The sequence below is a fragment of the Rhagoletis pomonella genome, unplaced genomic scaffold (assembly GCF_013731165.1).
Source record: "Rhagoletis pomonella isolate Grant_MI unplaced genomic scaffold, Rhpom_1.0 Rhpom_scaffold_00003, whole genome shotgun sequence".
Lineage (NCBI taxonomy): Eukaryota > Metazoa > Arthropoda > Insecta > Diptera > Tephritidae > Rhagoletis > Rhagoletis pomonella.
The window spans coordinates 50362414-50371548 of record NW_023458557.1 but is presented as its reverse complement, the minus strand read 5'-3'; positions in this window follow the sequence as shown (position 1 = coordinate 50371548).

The window sequence follows — 9135 nt, the reverse complement described above, 5'->3', positions numbered from 1 at the left end:
TTAACACCATCAACAAAAAGTTGGGAGATGCGATCAAATAATGTACAATATTTTCTAAAATTCCATTTATAATAAGGGTATTCACAGTTTACTTTTAAAGTTAAAAGGTGGTAACTTTAACAAGATAACACACTCGAACTGTGAGCAACCCTTCACACATGTGTTTTAAATTGTCAATAAAACAAATATAGTCAGATATATATTTAAAAATCTTTCAAATTGCGCCCACCTTATGTTTTTATGCTTCACTTTCCATTTTTTCTTAGCGCGAATAATTAGCTGATCAGAGATGTCAGTTTAACACAAAACAAAAACATGAGACAAAGTCGAATAACTTTGCCCAAAAGTGTTATCTCTAATTAGTATGAGAACCAACAACAAACAAAGTTACCACATGGTGAAATATTTTAAAGTTACCAGGTGGCAAAATTAACACAGTAATAAAAAAAAAATGTTATAAATATTATGTACTATTGTATGTTGTCCCTATCTATGTACTTATTTCTAAAAGGTATTTTTCTGTTACCAAACGATATCTCCTTTAATATTTTATCAAATTCAATGAATGATATCTCATTTTCCCCCCTAGCTCATGTACATGTGAAAAATAGTCACGTTGTTCAAATTTAGTTATCTATTTAAAAAAGGGGGGTTTTGAAGGCCTGGAAGAGTTGTATACCGGTCAGTAATGCGTCATATCTTTTCTAATACTCCATCAAATTGAATGAACTAAACACCATTCTGAAGAAGTTATGGTAAAAAATAAAAACCTTTAGGATTGCCTCTGCTTAAATTTTAGTGACTTAAATATACATGTGTATATCTTGAGTAAAATATTGCAACGCGTTAAGCGAATGAAACACATTTAAATGCACTCTTAACCAGAAGTAATAATTTGGTTGCCAACTCTTTAAAAATCTATATACATACTTATTTTTAAAAGGTAGTTTGATGTTACGACACGATATCTCCCTTAATATTTTATGAAAGTCTTCTGATTGAAGAGGGGAAGCTCACGTACGATCGAAAGATAGTCACGTTGCTCAAGTTAACTTAAAAAGGTGTTTTAAAACGCTAAAAGCACTGTATCCGGTCAATCTATTGCCATATCTTTCATAATACTTCATAAAACCTAATGATTGAAACCGTTAAGATAAAAAGTACAATCTTTTGAATAGTAAGGATATTCATCAAACCTTATAAATGCATGGTAAACCGTATAAACTTATAATTGTGTAACCCTTATAAATTAACTGTCAAAATTTGTATGGAAAATCATTAATTTTACATTTCTGATAAACTCGATAAAGTGAAGCCAATGCAACTCTGTCGCAACTCTAGCTATGCTTTCTTGTGCAATAATCGGGATCCGCATACAAATTTTGCACGCAAATTCAACAACAACATATGAACCTGATAGAGATGTGGTTCAATTATTATCCCGTCTCTTTGTTTTGTTTCACTGATAATTTGGCCGCAAAGTTTTGGCAGCCGTGACAAATGAATTCATACACAAACAGACATTCTATATTTATTTAAATAGATATTATCTCGTAAATATAATTTTTTCCAATTTAGTGAGGTAGTTTCTATAATTTCTTTATCCCCGTGCTAGTATTATAAAGTTAGTGATACTGAGCTCTATAACCAAAGAAAACACGACCATTGTCGCATGTGTAAACGAAAAGAAAAGTGTGGGTCGTTCATGTAACAGAGTGCGTAAACTTAAAAGATTATCTGCTTGATAAAGTTATCGGTTTAGATGAATACCACTAGTGTTGCTCCTGTCTAAAATTTTATTTATTTATTAATATTATATTTTATAAATCAATTTATAAAATATATTAGGAGGCTCGGCGGCTAGGCCATTTGCCTCGCAAGCAAAATTATATTTCATGCAGCAGGTTGTGTTTGTTGAGGGCGTCGCTTAGCAGCTTTATTGTATGTTCATGACTGCAGTCTAGAGTTGCAGTCAAGTTATTGCTATAACCGGAGATGGGACAGTCCTTAAGGATGTGTTCTATACTGAGGGGTTCGTTACATTGCCTGCATTCCCGTTGAGCTACGCGACTGTAGTAATGCTCAGATGTGAATTTGGTTACGCCTATTCTCATTCTTGCTATTGTTATGCATTTTTCGCGTGAAAGGTCCTTATGATAGTTCAGTCGGTCACATCTGACGTTGTGGGTCCTTAAAAAACACTTGGACGATTCCCACAATCTATCTCTGGTTGCTCTGAGGTACGATCTATGGAAATTTGTCATGGCAGTGACCAAGCAAGGAGACTCTGCTACAAGTGGCACACTAAAAGCTTGTTTAGCAGCTTTGTCTGCTAGCTCATTGCCTGTTATCCCCATGTGTCCGGGTATCCATGTCAGTTTAATATAGTCGTGTTTATTAATTCTCCCCACTACGTATCTGTGCGCTTCACTATTTCGGTCCATTAACGATTTTAGCACACTCAAGCTATCCGAGAAAATGACGGCCCGTTTTTTGATTCTGGTTGCGTGTTGGACGGCAAATTTAATTGCTGTTAATTCGGCGTTAAAAATACCAGCATATGGCGGCAGAAGGGCTTGATGGAGTTGTTGATGAGTTCCATCCATCCGTTGTTCTATAACAGCATAAGACGGTGATTCTCCGAGTAAGGAGCCATCAGTATAGTAGAAGGTATCAGCTGAACATTTTGCTTTATATGCTAAAAACATTTTGATGTAGACTTCCGCAGAGGTGTTGCTTTTATTGAAAGCGCTCAATGAGATGTCGATGGAGATACTTTTGTCTGTCCCGCACATATCAGGTGGTTTTGGTGGTATTGGGATATGAGTGTCCTTTAGATACTTGGTAATAGCAGTGATGCTGCAGATGCTTCTGTAGCTTTTGACCTTAGAACTTCCGCTTGTTATACAATCCCAAAAGGTGTTATGCAGAGGATGCGAAACCGTTGTGATAGCTTTTGCTGCCAATTTTACAGAACGACTCTGGAGTAGCAATCGGAAGTCATCGTAGCGCGCTTCGACTCTTGCAGCTTCTATTGGTGTTGCCACTAGTAAGCCGGCTGCAGCTCTAAAGCAATGATTTAGAGCAGTATTTATTTTATTTATATTGGCTTCGGATGTATATCCATAGAGACTGATGCAATGTTGTACTGCTCCTTCAGCTAGTGACCGGCATATATCAAGAGCTGTTTCGATATGGGGACCCTTTTTCCTGGAGCATATTACTTTGAGTAGGTTCTGCACTTTACTGAGTTTTGATGTGATTGTTTTTACGTGTTCATTCCATAAAAGATTCCAGGTGAAGGTAACGCCTAAAATTCTCATTTTCGCTTTGAGATCGACGTTATTGTTTCTCAGTGTAATGGACGATACGTTACAGTTTCTCTTTCTGCAAAAATGAATGGCTTCAATCTTGTCAGCCGGTATTACTGCTCCGGTTATTGCCGACCACTCTTGAATTTTTTTGTCGATGGAATTGAGGCTTTGAGATACTTCTTCTTGAGTGCCTGAAGACAAAGCAAAGATGTTGTCTGCATATATACCAACGAAATCAATGCCATGTATATCTTTTAGTGTTTTTGACAGTGTGTTCGTATACGCATTAAAAAGGAACACAGAGAGTGGGGAGCCCTGCGGAATTCCATTGTCTAGTTTATAATTCTGGGACAAGAAACCATCTACTTTCACTGAGATCCTTATGTGAGAGAGAAAGGATAAAGCTAATTTTAGAAGGATTTTGGGTATACCCCAACAGTGTAGCTCCTTTATTACTACCGTTGATATTACCCTGTCAAATGCTTTTTCGAGATCTTCAGAAACCAGTATGCAGTGCTTTTGACGGTTGAGGTGTTTCTTTATCTTCGATTCTAATAGTTGGCAAAGTGTGTGTACTCCGTGGTTGGGCATGTATGCATGCTGAATTTTGAGGATTTTACCATCGCATGCTTTCCACAGTCTTCTCGTCACTATTTTGTCTAATATTTTCGAGAGCACAGGTAATAAGGATATAGGTCGGTACCCTTCGACTGAATTCTGGTTCTTACCTAACTTTGGTATGGGTATAAGTACAGCTTCCTTCCAGTCGTGTGGGTAAATACCCGTTTTTAAAATATTGCTATAAAGCCGGCACAATCTTATTTTGAAGACGCTCGACGAATTTTTTACCATGGCATAAGTTCTTTTATCCTTCCCAGGCGATGTTCCTTTAGCATTTCTGAGCGCTAGATGTAATTCCGCGAGTGTTACTGCTTCTACAGTACAAATTAAATCATTTCCAACTCTTTCGAAATCGTCAACATTCATACCCAATTTTTGTTGTGTAAGGCATCTGCCGAGTTTGTCATTTGATCCCAATGAGCTCCATACTCTTGCTAGATGATTTGCTTTCTGTTTCGGATGTGAGATAGCCGTACTATTTGTAAAGATCGGTGGAAAGCTGGAGATGGTGTTGGATTTGATCTTCCTTACTTTGCTCCATAATGTCTTGGCATCTATCGTCGGGTTTAGTGAGTTTACGAAGCATTTCCACGTCTCTTGTTTTGCCTTTTTGCAGGCTCTACTTACCTGTGCACACAATCTTCTGTAACTTAGAGTTCTTGTCGGGGTTTTGTTTTCTCTGAATTTCTTCCAGGCTTTCCTTTTTTCACGTATTATTGTATTGATTTCTGCATTAAACCATACTGGGGAGCTCTTTCGCTTTGGACATCGGGTGGTTGGCATGGATTCGATTGCTGATTTTCTAATTATCCTTTTGAGTAAGGCTGCTTCTCTGTTGACATTGTCTGATTGCACGAACTGGTTGTCAAAGAGGTCTGTTTTACGGAAGAGTTCCCAGTTCGCTTGTTTTTCCTTAAATCTTCCTATAATTTTTTTTTCAATATGGGTGTTTCCATTATGCATAAAAATTGGAAAGTGATCGCCTGCGATTGTTTGAGATGGACAACTCCAGGACAAACAGTCTGCCAAATCACTTGTAACCATAGTTACATCCACTGAAGTAAGCGTGTTCCTTGTGTTCAGGAGGGTTGGTCCCCCATCATTTAAAAATACTAAATTTCGCTCATGTGCAAAGTTTTCCCACAAGTTCCCGCTTCTTGAGTTGTATTGAGATCCCCAAAGAGTATTCTGCGCATTAAGGTCTCCTGCAACTATTTGATGCCCTGAATTTATTATTTGTAAGTCTTGTAACAACTGCTGCGTTAAGTTTATGTCTGTTTCTTTGTAGATATTTTTGATGTGTAAGTCTTTTAGTCCGCGTATAGTTACGGTTTGATGCAGAAGTTGGTTGGTGGATGTCCTGTGATTTGAAGCGTTTATTGTATTTCTAACTAATATTGCTATTCCTGACTTTGCGTACGTTAATTGTTTGTTGTGGTGAAAAATTTGATAGTTGGGCAGGTGAAGGAATTGTTTGGTTTTGTCTGTTATATGGGTTTCCTGTAATAATATGATATCTGGCTTATGTATGGAAATTAGGTACTCCAGTGCAAACTTATTATTAATAAATCCCTGAATATTCCATTGTATTATTGAGAGATTTAAGCCAATATCCATTTACTGTAAGGAAGGGATTAATTGTTTTCAGTGTACTTCGTCCGAGTGCGTTTGTATGTGTTAGGTGTGATCATGACGTTTAACTCAGGGAAATTGTTGTAGAGCTCCCTGCTTGGAGAGATCTCTATACTGTTGTCTTCTGTGTGTGAATGTGAATCGCTGTGTTTAGTGATGGTGTTGGTTTTCTGTGCATTTTGTTTTGTTGGATTTTCGACAGTCGTTTGCGTGTTTCTGATGGTGGCTGCTGTTGTTGACGTAGTTGGTTCATTGCTATCAGTATTCATTGGTGTGCCGTTAACTGCTTGAGGTTTATTGTTTAATAGTTTATTATGATTTAGTTTTGCGTTTATTGTCTCATTTTGCTTCTCTGGTTTTTTTGTTGTGTTGGAGTTGGTGTTTTTTAGGATTTGTGCTATTGTGGGTTTTGTTGTTCGCTTTGCGAAAGGTTCGATTTGGTAAGCAGATGGGTTGCTATTGTATACCTTCCACGCTTCTCTTACGGTGCATCGACGTTCGATTTTTACTTTGTTGACTGCTTTGTGTTTTAGGAAGCTGAGGCAATCTGGATCATACGATGAGTGTGTGTTGTTGTCACAGTTTATGCAATATTTTCCGGCACATTTTTCGTGTGAGGGGGGGTTGGCACACTCTCTGCAAAGTTCTATGTTTCTGCACCTATTTCTGGTGTGTCCAAGTCTTTGGCAGTTCCGACATCTCATTGGGTTGGGAATATACTCCTCCACTCGAACTCTTTCCCATCCAAGCTTGATTGTGTCCGGTCTGCGAATCAAAGCAAAGGTGACTATGGCTGCCCCGGTTGGTATTAATTGGTCTCCAGATTTTTTCATGATTTTTTTAACTTCGACGACTTTTTGGCTAGCTAGACCTTCAACTAATTCTTCTTCTGCAAGGTTTATGATATTCCTAGAAAATATTCTTCCTTGTGAGGTGTTAAGTCCTTTGTGTGAAGTGATTTTGACTGGAATTAGCCCAATATGGGTAGCTTTTTGGAACTTCTCGGCTGCTTTTAGGTTTAGGGTTTTGATTAGCAAATCTCCGGACCTTAGTGCAGATACTTCGGAGTAGTCAGCGTATACGTGTTTGAGACCTTTGTCAATATGAAAGACGTTATATGACGAAAGGGCGCGAATTTGCTCCCCAATTTTTGGTCCAACTGCAGTTGCTACGAGATATCGCGGGATGTGGTCATCGTTATGTTTGACTTGAGGGTGAGGCACGAAGTCGTCAGATCTTATGAGTTTGCCAGGTGGATTAATGTCTGGGTCAAGTAACCGAAACCTGTTTGAAGAGGGGGGGGTCAACCCCATTCATTTTTACACTGCACTGGTTTTCAAGTGCTTTGCGTTACAACACTTCCGACCAGAACAAATAGTAAAGTAGTAAGCGAGAATATAAATACAAAAGTAACACTAGCTTTGGTTAATCACAAGAAAAAACGAGTGGAAAGACACGTCTTTACGCGGCGATTGCCTGATCTAGACTGTCCTGTCTAAAATTATTGACTTAAATATATATCTTAAGTAAAAAATTGCAAAGCATTCAGCGAATGAAACACATTTAAATGCACTCTTAATTAGAAGTAGGGTAGCCAGATATTTTAGTGACATATTCAGTACAGTTGGGATCAAATACAGTACAAAGCCAACAAAATCAGCTCGTTTTTAGGAGTCTTTTTCGTTTATTAACAATATAAAAACGAAATAACAGCGCATTAATTTAACAAAAACTAACTAAAGCATGTTTAAATACATAAAGAATTATGAATATAACAATTCATTAGTTTAAAACAAGTTAAAGGTATTACGTATGTATGTACGGTTGTGTTCACAAAAATAGTAGTAAAATATATTGACAAGTTTTGAAAATGTTTTCTTTCCCTAAAAATATAGGTAATTCCATAACAAAAAATTATAAAAAATTAAAAAAATTTTCATCAAAATATCAACTTTTTGATCCGTATTCTTGTAGCCCATTCAGTTTCAGTAGAAGACGAGCTCGAGTCAGAATTTGTGTGCATATTTTAAGCTAAAAATTTAAAACTTATTGAGTTGGTGTGCTTATTAAACATTCACAATAAAATCTTGACTGAAAGGTATAATTTATTCGCTAAACAAATTTTCGAGTACGAATGAAATTGAATAGTTCTAAATGTGTTTGTGCGAGTAAAATTACAAGTGGTCGAATATCAAAAATCAAAGTAAAGCTACATATATCATATCCAAAGGTCCAAGGCATATGTAATAAGGTAGAAGTAGGGATGCAAAAAAAAAAACATCGATGCATCGGAAACATCGATGTTTGCTATTCGATGCATCGAATAAAACCGATGTTTTTGACCTTCCGATATACATCGATATATATGTATTACAATATTGAAACTATTTTGTCTGCATTCAAACTCTTCACTCTATTAACTACTCTAAATGTGATTTTCTCACTATTTATGCACTATTAAAATATACATTTTAGCAATATTTTGCAAAGTATGAGTTATTTGCACTAATAATTGCAAAATTTTTAATACAAACGTTTAGCGTTAAATGACCATTTACAAAATGGTAAAATTGCCACTCTATTTACATTCAATATGGGTATTCACACCGAGCTCGGTACTGGGAAAAAATTACTGAACACCAAGTTACCGAGTAAAAAGCTTCGGTGTGAAGACCCATAATGATAATTCAGTTTTCCTTATATGGTGTCTGCAACATAAATTACTAGTACATATGTATTTTTAACGCCATTTGATATTAGAAAAAAAAACGAACTTATTTTAGATTGTATTTATAGTATATTTTACAAATATGTGTATATGTGTATGTATAAAGGGATATTTATATCGATATATTCATAAATAAATTTCACAGCAACTTTTGTACATATAGTTATAAAATTGTGTCTATTATATTACAGTCCAACTTTTATACATGCATATGTTCATGCCTTTATTTAAATTTTAAAATTGGGTTAAATATTATATATAAACATATACCAGCCAACTCATAAAAGTTGGACAATATTCTATTCCTAAAGAATAAAATAGACTTAAGAATCATTATAAACTAACATTCAACTTTTCGATCATGAACATCCGCAAACTTATTTATTTTTTATTACAACGCTTTTATAAACTTGCAATGTTGTGTTCCAGAAACTTTCAATGTTGTGTTCCAGAAACTTTCAATGTTGTGTGTCCGACACCATAAAGCAAAGCTTTGAAAAGCTCCTATAAAAAAGCATAGTGAATAGGGCGAGGTAGATGACATCTAGATGTCGCCCTCTGTACTACGTTTGCTACACCGGAAATAGACGACACGCCATTTCTTTAAATAAAATTAATTGGTGCTCGTTTGTATGTACATACATATGTAAATGCATGTGTGTGCACCTTTCTATTAATATCGTTGAATTATTTTAATATCTATTGCAAACTTTTATTCAGACAGGACTAAAAAGTAGAAAATAAATAATATAAAAAAAACTTTTTAATATACAACGCTTTTATAAATGGACTAAAAAGTAGAAAATAATACTTCTCAGTCCCATAGAATTTGTTTTGATA